Consider the following 12,975-nt stretch of genomic DNA (forward strand, 5'->3'; position numbering starts at 1 on the left):
CCTTGACCAGCCCAGTGCCCTTGACCAGCCCAGGGTGCCATCAGGTCCGGACAACTACTCTGACTCAGTGCTCAGCAGAGGTGTGCAGCTGGGCTTCACACACTGTCAACATCAAATGAATTCAGCAGAAGCCGCAGAACGGAAACTTGGTCAGATACCTCTAATTGATCATGAAATACCTATAACTTGGCTATTTTATAAATGTGTTCTTATAATTATGCCCCAACAATAGGGCTTCACTGGGAAACTGCTCTCCCGGACAGGGCCCCGAACTTCACATTTCGTGGGTGGGCAAGTTAAGGCTCCTGCCTCTTTTGGGAGGATCTGTAGGGGGCCCCCAGCAGGTGACAAGCTCATGGTTTGGAGTTGATTTCTCAATACTCAGGAAGACAAAAACAGGGTGGGGGAGGGCTTTCTTCTCGGTCTGTTAGTGGCCAGGAAGGGCTTGGAGCCCACGCTGAGGGGAGCAGCGGGCTGGCAGGGCGGTGACTGATTAATGCAGGACCTGATCGATTAATGCCAGGCAGTGACTGACTGACTGATCAATGCGGGGCGGCTCTGGTTTGCATCCCCGGCTCGCCCCAGCCCTGCAGGGCCCCTGAGTCACTCCCGGAGTCACAGGGCCGAGGCGAGGCGCCGCCTCACCGCTAGCTGGGCGCCGGCCGCCGGGTCGGGACGGGACGTCCGGGGATGGGGCGCGGACGTGGCGGCTGCGGAAACGGGCGGGCGGCGCCCGCGGGGCGGGAGGTCGCCCGCCGCCAGCTGCGACCCTGCAAAGCTGCGCCCTCGCTGCCCGCGGCTCCCGGCACCGCGCTGCCGGCCGGCCGGGGTCCGCCCCCACCGCTGCCCGGAGCGCGCCGGCCTCACCGCGGACCGGGAGGCGCCCGCGGCGGGGACCCCGCTGCTCGGCACAGCGCCCCCCGCGTGCGGGCGGACACAGCCGCGGGCCACACCTGGCCGCGGGGGACTTTTTTTTTGGGGTCTCAGACCCCAGCAGACCCCCCAGGCTGCCTCTCTGGGCAATGCATTCGCTTGTTAGTTTATTTTTTCAGTGCTGGAATTTGATTTAAGGAGAGCTGAGCCACGTCCGCAGCACCCTCCCCCCTCACTTATTTATTTGTCTTTAAATTTTAAATTATTTACTCATTTATCCTGTGGTGCCAAGGGTGCGAGCCAAAGCTACCTCCTACCCTTTTTTAAAACTTTAGGGGTTTTTTGGTACTGGGGCTTGAACTCATGAACTCGCGCTTGCCAGGCACCCATACCGCTTAGCTAAAGCTCCAGCTCTTAAACTTATTTTTTGAGACAGAGTCTTGCTAAATTCCGACATGGGTTGGGCCGGAACTTCTAATACTCCTGCCTCCATCTCCCCACTAATGGGATCTTAGGTGTGCCCCAGCTGCTGTCCACAGTTCACGGAGCTTTCTATTTATTTTTATTTTTAGTTTTATTTTTTTGGCACCAGGAATCAAACTCAGGACCTCGTGCTTGCTAGGCAGGCGCTGTGCTGTTGAGCTAAAGCCCTGGCCCTTCACAGGACTTTTTAATGCTGTGGAGGGGTGCCCCCAGGATGGAGTAGAGGAAAAGAAGAAATCCTGGCTTGTGCTGCTGCGGGCTTCCAGAAACCTCTTCCACCTCCTGCATTCAGTGCCCTTCCTTAGAGCACTAAGTTATTTCAGGCAATCCCCCAAAAAACAAGTAATATTTTTACTAAGCAATGATTATGACTCGCAGCCTGTGCATTCTTGTCTTTTTGTTTTGTTTATGTGTCAGGAATTAAACTCAGGACTTCAGCTTGCCAAGCAGGCGCTATATCACTGAGCCATATCCCTGGCCACATTCTTGTGTTTTTAAAAAATTTTCTTTCGTACAACTATATGTTAGTCCTAGTGTGTGCATATGCACACGTAGGCACATTTTTTTTTCTTTTTTTTGAGACAGGGTCTCACTGTGCAGTTTGGGCTTGCTTTGAGCTCACTTTGTAGGCCAGGCTGGTCTACTCACAACAACCCTCCTGCCTCAGCCTACCGAGTGCTGGGCATGCTCCTATTTTTGATGGAACTGAACCTAAGCCCTTTGCAATGAGCTACATTTCAAGCCCCCTTTGCTTGCTTGCTTGCTAAGAGGGCCTTACTTTGTAATTCAAGTTGGCCTTGAACTCACACCAATCCTCATGCTTCAGCCTCCCTAGCACTGGGGTTACGGGTGTCTGCCACAACACCCAACATCAGGTCCCTTTTTCTATTTTGAGATTGTCTTACTAAATTGATGAATTTCCCAGGCCAGGCTAGAATTTATGATCCTCTTGCCTCAGCCTTGCTGAGATTACTGGTATGTGCCATCACACCTGACCTAATCCTAGTATATATGAGAGACTTTACCAGCCCCTCTGTCTACATAGGAAAAGTGACATTCCTTCCCTCCTCTGCGGTCTGACTGCAGCTCTCCTGACTGTGAAGTGTGTGTTGAGAGGGTCGGGGATGTAAGGAAAACACCACTTGCTACGGAGATAAACTCAGCAGTCTTAGTACCCAGACAACATCAATAAGAAGTATTGGAAAAAGGCCTCCTCAGACTATTAACCTGATTATACAGAGCAAACCCCTCGCTGTTAAAGACATCCTGATGTGGACAAGTGACTCCACACAGAGCCTTGCAAGCTTCTTTTCAGACCCTCGAGTACCAGGCTGCCCTGTTGGCCACTTTGCTGTAGGACAAGCTAAGAATGCCAAGCACTTCTGGTCCCCACAGCCTTGCGTAGTTAGTCAAAGTCCCAACACTGTGAATTTCTGTGTCTGTCTCAGCTTAGTCTGAACATTGTGTGTTTGTTTGTTTGTTTGCTGGTACTGGGAATCAAACTCCAGACCTTATGCTTGCCAGGTAGGAACTTACACCATTGAGCTATATCCCTGACCCCTACAAAATTGACAAATTACAGGTAGATTGGTGGCACAGGCTTGTAATCCCAGAATTCTGGGAGGCTGGGGCAGGAAGAGCTCAAATTTGAGCCCAGCTTGTGCAACTCACTGACTTGAGACCTTCTTTCAAAAATAAGAATATAAAAAAAAAGAGTTGGAGGTGAAGCTCACTATGAAGGTTCTGGGTTTCATCCCCAGCACAACAAAAAGTGTTTCCTACAAATAATATATATTTTTTTGTCCTTTTCCTTTTTATCAGTACCGGGGATCGAACTCTCAACTGCCTGCTTCCAAGGCAGGTGCTTATGCCACTGAGCTAAACCTCCAGCCCCTATAAATAATATTTAAAATGTACTTGACTCAGACATGGTGGTACATGCCTATAATACCAACACTTGAGAGGCTGAGGCAAGAGTATCACTATGAGCTTGAGTCCAACCTGAACTACATGGCAAAACTCTGTCTCAAAAAAACCAATAAACAAAGAAATCAACAAATCATATTTGAGAAAATCCAGGCAAATACACGCACCTGTTGTCCCAGCATCTCAGGAGGCTGAAGAGTGAGGATCACATAAAGCCCAGGGTTTCGAGGCCACCTGAACAACGTAGCAACACCTGATCTCAAAGTAAAGTAAAATAAAAATGTTTGTAAGTAGTTCCAGATAAAAGTAGTTACCAAATCATAGCTGGGTGTGCTGGCACATACCTGTAATCCTAGTACTTGAGAGGCCGAGGCAGGAGGATTCCTGAGAGTTTGAGGACAGCCTGGGCCACATACTGAGATCAAGGCCAGCCTGTACTACAAAGCAAGACCCTACCTCAAAAGAACAAAAAACAAAACAAACAGAAAAGACTTCTGAGAAGATGCCTGAGGGCTAAACAGCAGAGAAAAAGCCCGTCAGAGATTTGGTTTCCAGACACAGGAATACAGCAATGGAGGAAGAGAAAAGGGAGCTGTGGGTTCTTGGGACACAGTAAGGGTCCAGAGTGAGAACTAAAGAGCATGAACTTCACCCAGGAGAGGGTGAAGAGAGAGACTCCAATGCAGAAGGAGGTGGTGGCACTTTCTCCCTGAGCACTAACTCACCGTGTGGGAGGAGCAGCTCGAACCTTCAGGTGCATGGTGACTGCTGGTGACTCCAGAGGCCTCCACAGAGAAATGCATCAGTGGAATGGAGCCGATGCAGCTGGCCCCACTGGCTGATGAGGTTTTCTGGTCTAGATATCCCCCAGCAGAGGGAATTGATCAGTGACCGTCTAGAAAGAGACCAGCTAAGCTTGGAATTCAGAACAGCTGCAGGCTTGGCTCCATCTAGTGGCTCCCAGTGTTGGGGTGAGGCTACTGGGTTCAAAGTGGCAGGAGGTCAGGGAGGCAAGCTCAAGTTGAAGGGAGCCAAGTTCAAGCTGGTAGGAGGCACACAGAGTGCTGTCTGTTGAACCAGTTAGGTTCCAGCCTCACAGCCAGAACCAGCCTGCACTTTGGTGTCACTGAAGTTGCAGTTTCAGTGGGGTTATCCACTGTCCTGGCATGAATCTACCACTGGCTTGCTCAGATTAAGCCATATGGCCCTAGTCTCTGTCTGCCCACTGTCTACCAGTGTTAGCTGAGACCCTTGAAGTGGACTTTTTTTCTTTTCTTTTTTTTTCTCTTATTTGTGCCCCCCCCCCTTCTTTTGTTTCTTTATTGTTCGTTCTTGTTCTTGGTTTGGTTTGGTTTGTGTTTTTTTGAGACAGGGGCTTCCTCTGTATTCCAGGCTGGTCTTGAACTCACTATGTAGCTCAAGCTGGCCTCAAACTCATGGCAGTACTCCTGCCTCAGCCTCCCAAGTGCTGGAATTACAGAAGTGCACCACCGTGCATACTTTGTTCTTGTTTTTAGAATGTGAACAATATTTCTAGTTTTTGTAGTTGTTTGGTTTTGTTCTTTTTTATTTCTTCATTCTCTTTCCTTCCTGTCTTTTTTACCAGTTTCCCAAAATTTACATAATCTCCCTTTGTTCTTCAGCCTTGTGTCTATTCTCCTCCTCCTTTTCTTCTATTTCTTTATTTTTCCCCTAACCCATTTTAAATTTTGTCCCCTGCAGGTAAAATCACCATATTGAGAGCTTATTTAATGTGTAAAATTTTATGGTTTCTTTTAGAAACATTCTTTACTTTTTTTTTGGATACTAAGAATTGAACTCAGGACCTTGTGCTTGCCAGGCAGGCACTATGCCACTGAGGTATATTCCAAGCCCTAGAAACATTGTTTAGATGTTGTTATGGAACCAGAAATCTAATTTATATGGTTAAAGGTAACAAATCAATACTTACCGCAGCTTTTCATTTTTTAGCCTGTGTTTAATTCTATTGATATTGCTAATTGTACTACCTCAGCCAAGGTATCATAACGGTTCTAATCCATTTTTCTTCCAGGTAGAAAGACTAAGGGTCATAAAACATACTGTAAGCCAGTGCCAAGAACCAGGGGTTAGGCCAAGCATGTAGCAACTTCTCATCCCCATTAAATTGAGGAAGGAGGATCTTGCAACAGACTCAAAACCGTGCAGCCAGCTACACCTGGAAGACATCCTTGAGAGTAGTCATTTTCTAAGGTCTTTAAACACAAAAATAAAACTACTCACCATCATCAGCAATTTATAAGCATCCACCTGGGAATTAATTTTTTTTTAAAGTCAATGAGAAGACATTTAAGCAAGTTGCAGCCTCAGACTTCCAGCTCACCTAAGACAAACCTGGAGTCAATGGGGTCGAGCAATTCAAAAACCACCTGCCTGGACTCTTCAAAGTGGCAACAATGGAAATAACAAAGTAGCTGAATGAGGCTCTAGAAAAAAATCAAATCAGAAATAATTTCTCAGATAACTACAGAGATGAAAGACTTGGTTAGTGAGTCTAGAGCAAACACAGATGAAACAAACAAAAAACACAGGGGTTTAAGAAAATGATAGAAATTATGAACTCCCAACGTAGGAAACAAATGAAATTCATGAAATAGATTCAAACAGATGTGGGTATTAAAAATTCCATCGAAAGTATGTGCAGCAGAATGAGCCAATGTGAGGGCAGAATCTCAGATATAGAAGATAGAATTGCAGGCAAAGTAATGCAGTGCAGGCCACAGCAGCTGGACTGACCGGAGGGGAGGAGCCAGTATACCCTGTCCCTGTCTGCAACTTACTAGCACATGGCAGTGGGAAGGGTCATCTAGCCAGCAAGTTTCAGAAGAATTGTAACCAACAAAGAAAGAAACTGGGGCCTCCTGGAAGAAGTAAAAAAGATGGGAAGAGGAAGCAACAACAAAAAGTCCCCAGGCCCCAACCCTGAGAACACTGACCCAGGACAGGTAAATACAAAGGAGAATGAGAACAGCAAACACACAATATCAGACACAGTGCCAGTGGACATAAAGAGATATATTCAGGACCTCATAGGCGAATTTAAAAGTGAAATATTTAGCCAAGCAAAGCAAGAAATAAGAAGATTAATAAAAGAGATACTAAGCACCTCTCAAGCAGACACAGATGGAAGAAGGGAGGAACTCAAATAAAGGAGAGAACCATTTGATAAAGAATATTAAAAAAAAAAGAATACATGAAGCAGATTCAAAGAGATTACCAGGAAATTAAAAACTCTATGGAAAGATGGCAAATCAGCTTGAAAGAAACTAAGGATAGATTTTCCAAACTGGAGGACAGTTTTTTTTTTTTTTTCTTCTTCTTTTTTTAAATTTTATTTAAGGAGAAAAGAAAAAAAAAAGCAGGGAAAGGGTACAAGTTATACAGATTTACAGAAAAAAAATGAACAGTAGGAAATCACTAGTTAATGGATTACATATTGTCATCTTAGAAATAATTGTTCAAGTCACAAAATTAAAGCTTGTAAAGTGGACATTCCATCAATGATACTGCAAACAGTTCTGTTCATTGATCCAATAAAACTCTGTGATATCATTTTCTATCTTATACACTTAAATATACATGCAGTTATATAGTTTGGAGCACTTTCTTTTTGGAGGACAGTTTTGCAATGTGGGATTATGAAAGGGAAAACTTTTTAAAAATAACAAGGAAACAAGCAGTAACAATACAAAAGCTAGAAGATCACAAAAGGATCTACAACTTGAGAATAAAAAATGTGACTGAAGAAGCAGGGGTACAAACAAAAGAACTACAAAGGTTATTCACAGACATAATTAAGGAAAACTTCTCAAACATAGGGGAAAAAATGATATTTTGATATATAAGGCATACAGAACTCCAGCCACCTACAACCAAAACAGAGCTACACCCAGGCATATAAATAATCAAGATCCCAGAAATTCAATATAAGAACGGAATATTAAAAGCTGTTAGAGACAAGAAACAGATCGCCTATAAAGGAAGGCCCATCAGAATAATGGCAGACTTCTCGACACAAACCATCAAGTCAAGAAGAGACTGCATTAAAATATTCCAAGCCCTGAAAGAAAATAACCTCCATCCCAGATTGATATACCCTGATAAACTGTCTCTAGAAATTAATGGAGAAACAAGATGCTTCCAAGACAAAGAGGAACTTGGGAAATTTGCAACTGCCAATCCAACTCTACAGAGAATACTGCAGGGCATTCTAGAGAGAGAGAAAAGTACTGGGATTCCAGGAACAGTGGTAGAGAGGCCTCAATGGATGGAGCAGAAAACAGAATGAAGAAGATAAGCAGACAACTGATGGCAAAAAGAACATAACAGAAATGAGGCAGAGAAGATTTTATTCAAAACTGATATCATTGATAGTATCAAGTCTGAGAGTATAGGCAACTACACTGAAGATAACAAGACTCTACAATACACATTCTGGTTTGATAACTGCTGATTTTTGAAGTTCGATACTATATACAAAGTTGTGTTTTTATTAATGGTGTTATGTGTGATATATTCAATTATATTATGTATGATGATATAGCCAATTCTATTAGAGATAACAAGAGACAGCACAGGAACCATGGTAGAACTCTTTGTACAACAGTCTTATATGTTTTTTTCATTTCATGTGTTTATAGGAATATGGTTTTGTCTTGCTTTGTTTTATTATAGAGGGAGCTCTAATATAGAAGACTCATGTAGGTGTAGAATCTACAAATAGTTTATGAGAACTGATCTTAGGACACATAATGAAATGAACAGATACTTTGAAGAAAGTGACACTAAAATACCCAGTGCTGATCCTGGATCCATAATGTGTAACCCAGCAATAGTATTATTCTTTGTTCAGAGTGATATTAGCCTGCTTGGGTTTGTTCAATCTCAACATAATTGAAGAGATGGATAACTGTATGTGTGCTTAAGTGTATAGAATTGATAACCATATTTTTAAGTTTTTGTTGAATAGTTGGACAGAACTGTTTGCAGTCTCACTGTTTGAATCCCCACTTTATATGCTCCATTTTAGTATCTTGAATAACTATTTGTAAGAAGACAATCTGTAATCATCAACTAGTGATTTCTTACTGTTTATTTTTTTCTTTGAAATCATGTATTATTTCTACCCATTTTCTGTTTTGTTTAATCTTTCTTTAAATAAAATTTAAAAAAAAAGACACTACAGTACCCAGTGCTGATCATGTAGCGTTAAGATGTGAAATCCAGCAATACTATTATTCTTTGTTCAGAATGATTTTAACCTGCTTTTAAAATGTTTTTTAGAAGGGGAGGTAAAAAAACATGTTTTTTAATGTTTGTTTAATCTAAACATAAATGAAGATATGGATAACTGCATGTATGTTTAAGTGTATAGCATTGACAACCATGTTACTAAGTTTCTGTTGGATAGTTGAACTGAACTGTTTGCAGTCTCGCTGTTTGAATTCCCACTTTACATGTTCCATTTTTGTATCTTGAACAACTATTTGTAAAATGACAACATGTAAACATCAACTAGTGATTTCTTACTGTTTATTTTTTTCTCTGAACGTATGTATTATTTCTATTTTCTATTTTGTTCAGTCTTTCTTTAAATAAAATTTAAAAAATTAAAAAAAAAGAAGAATTGCAGCTAGCAATAATGAAATATTTCTTTTTTAAAAAATCTTTTTGAGACAGGGTCTCTCTATGCAGTTCAGGATGGCCTTGAGCTCACTTTGTAGCCCAGGCTGGTCTTGAACTGGCAACAATCCTCCTGCCTCAGCCTTCTGAGTGCTGGGATTACAGGTATAAGCCACCATACCTGGCATGAAATATTTCTTTCTTTTTTTTTTTTTTTTTTTTTGTCTTAAAAATAGCAAGGAACTGGGGCTGGGGATTTAGCACAGTGGCATAAGCTCCTGCCTTGCAAGCAGGCAGTCATGAGTTCGATCCCCGGTACGGATAAAAAGGAAAAAGACAGGAAAAAAAAAATAGCAAGGAACCATGAAAAGTCAATTCAAAACCTGCTAGACAATGCAAAGAAGAACAATATAATAATAATTGGAATCAATGAAAAAGCAAGTGATAGCACAAATGACATTAAAAAAAAATGTTCACAGAAGTGCCAGCAATTTAGTTCAGTGGCTTAAGCGCCTGCCTGGCAAACTCGAGGTCAGGAGTTTGAGCCCTGGTATTAAAAAAAAAAAAATGTTCATAGAAGTAATGGCAGAAACTTCCCAAGCAGGGAAAAAGAATTTGATATACAAATAAGTAAGGCATATAGAACACTAATTAACCACGGTCCAAAAAAAGAAAAAAGTCTACATCAAGGCCTGTAATAATCAAGATTCCAGAAATTTAACAGGATAGAATATTTAAATCTGTTAGACAAAAGAAACAAAGTAGCTATAAACGAAAGTCCACCAGGCTTCTCAAAATAAACTCTCAACCAAGGAGAGCTTGAAATGAAGTATTTCAAGCCCTAAAAGAAAACAACCTCCAACCCAGATTTATATACCCTTGGAACTCCAGTGGCATAATTTGTTAGCATGTGATACTTACACAGACTGTGTTCCACAAAACTATCTCACAATTAATGGAAAAGTAAGATACAAAGAAAACCTGACTACCAAAACAGCACCTTGAAAGATATTCTAGAAAGAAATAACAAGGACTACAACTTCACAGAATCCAACAGAATGAATCCACCAGGCAAGGCAAGCAGAGGGAGAAAAAAGGGAACCAACAACAGGAAAATACCATAAAAAGACAGGGCAATGCACATCAGTTATAATCACCATGTAAGTGGTTTCAGTTCACCAATCAAAAGAAACAAACTGGTAGATAGATCAGGAAACGGGATCCAACAGTATGTTGCATACAAGACACACATTTAATATAAAAAGAGATACATAGACTTTAAGTCAAAAGATGGAAAAAATGTGATGGAACCCAAAAGCATGTGACAGGAACCCAGAAAAAAGCCAGGATAACTATTCTATTTGCAGAGAAAATGAATTTCAAGTCAAGACTAATTAAGAGAGACAAAGAAAGTCACTACATCCTTGTAAAAGAAATAATGCAAGAGGAAGAGATAGTAATTATAAATATATGTGCACCAACTATATAAAATAAATGTTAACAGACACAAAAAAATCAAATAAATACTAATACAATTGTAATGGGGAACTTCAGTACACCACTGTCACAAATAGATCCAGTAGACAAAAATTAGTAATGAAGTAATGCTGGCACATGCCTGTAATCCCAACACTTAGGAGGCTGAGGCAAGAGAATTACCACAAATCTGAGGCCATGCTGGGCTACAGAGTGAGTCCAAGCCAGACTGAAGTACTTAGCAAGACGCTCTCTCTCAAAAAAAATTAGCAATGAAATATTGCAACTGAACCAAACTTTTGAACAAATGGACTTAATAGATTATAGAGTCTACAGAGTGTTCTGTTGCACAACATCAAAATACACATTCTTTTCAGCTGCACATTGGACATTCTCCATAGACCACATATTAGCTCATAGAACACGCTTAAGTAAATGCAAAGAAATTGAGATTATCTCATGCATAACATCAGACTAGAGTTTAATGAGATTGGAAACCAAGGGCAGAAGAAACCACAAAAACTACACAAACACATGGAAACTAAATAATACCTTCCTGAACACAGTGAGTCACAGATAAAATTAAAGAACTAATTAGACAGTTTCTACAATTATATGATAATGCCAATACAACATAATGAGACTTACGGGACCCAATAAAAGTAAGAGACTTTAAAGTCCTAAGAGAGACTTTATAACTATAAATTCCCATATCAGGAAAACAGAACAAGTACAAATAAACAACTTCATGTTGAACCTCAAATTTCTAGAAAAGGATAAGTCTATCCCAAACTCTGACAAGTGAAGAAATTATAAAGATCAGAGCAGAAATTAATGCAATGGAGATCTCTCTAATGAACATAAAAACAAAAATCCTCACTAAGGCTGGGAAACCAAGCAAGCAGCTCGCCTCTCTGGTAAGCAGCACTGGTGTGGCAGACTACGGCCCCTCCAGGGGGAGAACCACCAGTGTCTTCTGAGATCCACACCATGCTGGAACTTAGGATGCTGGGAAACCAAGCAACGAGCCTGCCTCCCTGCTAAGCAATAGTGAGCCTACTGGTGCACGGCCTAGAGTCAAACATCCCACTTCCCCCACCCCTCTTCCCCTATCCCCCCATTAGCAAATGGGAACCAGAAATCTGAGCATCTCCTGGGAGGTTGACCATAGCAAATAAGGGGGACTTCCTTCTACCATCTCTTTGAAGGCAAATATTTTATTACTGTTTTGCTTTATTCCGATTAATGATACTGCTCTATTCAATATTCTTTTTTGATAAGTTCTATAATGTTCTGTATTTCATTTTATTTTGATATATGTGATTGAAAGAACAACTATTATAAAGATAACGAAATATACTGTGATACCTATTACTGTTATCCCGGTTTAAAAAAAATTTTCAAACCAGCTGTGTGTGGAAGCACATACCTGTAATCTCAGCATTCAGGAGACTGAGGCAAGAGGATCATTTTGAGCTGGAGACCAGCCTGGGCTACAAAGTGAGCTCAAGACCAACCTAAACTGCATAGTGAGACCTTGTCTCAAAAGGACAAAAACAAAACAAAACAAAAAAACTCCTGTTGTCTATAGGTAACTACTTTCATTGATTCCGTGCATTGTTACAATATTTTCTTTTTTTTTTTTTTTTTTTTTTTTTTTTTTTTTTTTTTGTCTTTTTCCTTTTTATCGGTACCGGGGATCGAACTCACGACTGCCTGCTTTCAAGGCAGGCGCTTATGCCGCTGAGCTAAACCCCCAGCCCCTACAATATTTTCTTATATTAACACAAGCAGATATAAATATCTTATCTTCCTCATTGTCATACAAAAAATATTTCCTTTTTTATATTATGTCCTGGATATCTTTCAATATCCCTAAAAATTTCATTTTCCTTGTGCAGTATGTCATTGTGTGAATATACCACAGTTAATTAGTTCCCTATCACACTTGAATTGTGGTCTGATTTGATTTTACAATGTTTCAATCAAAAGCTTTGTGTTATGGTTTAAGAACTGGTGGTCAACTTAACGCCAGCTGGATTACATCAGCATGGCTTTGAGCGAAGATGCTCTACCTGAGGAAAGTTGCCAGGATAAATAGGTGGAGAAGAAGGGAGGCGATGAGGCCTTGTAGCATTGTGGGTTCTCCTACGAGTTGCTGTTTCAGCGGTTGGTTCTGGAGAAGTTTTGGTCCTCACATCGAGCATTGCTTTCTGGCTCTGGAGGGGAAGATGTGTGTTGTTTGGTCTCCAGGATGAACTTGTCATGCTGCTTCCTGGCATGTACCTGAGAGTGCTTGTCATCGGAGGAGCTCAGGGCCTCCATGTCACTGAGGATGGCTGTGGTGCCTTTCAGAATAGCCTGGTCTTTGCTGTGAGTGTGACTTCTCAACTCCACTGTAGAACCCTCATCCCACTAGCACAGCTCCTTCATCCTGCTGGCATAGACTTTCTGGCTTCCACCGCTGACCCTTGGGTCTTCCCGGCACAAATCCGTAAAAGAGACTGGCGTGAGTCCTTCTTGTGGGCTCTGGACTTCCAGTTGGACTCATGGGAG

This window comes from Cavia porcellus, unplaced genomic scaffold (genome assembly GCF_034190915.1).
Source record: "Cavia porcellus strain 051 isolate PalLab524CR breed Dunkin Hartley unplaced genomic scaffold, mCavPor4.1 scaffold_30, whole genome shotgun sequence".
Taxonomy (NCBI): Eukaryota; Metazoa; Chordata; class Mammalia; order Rodentia; family Caviidae; genus Cavia; species Cavia porcellus.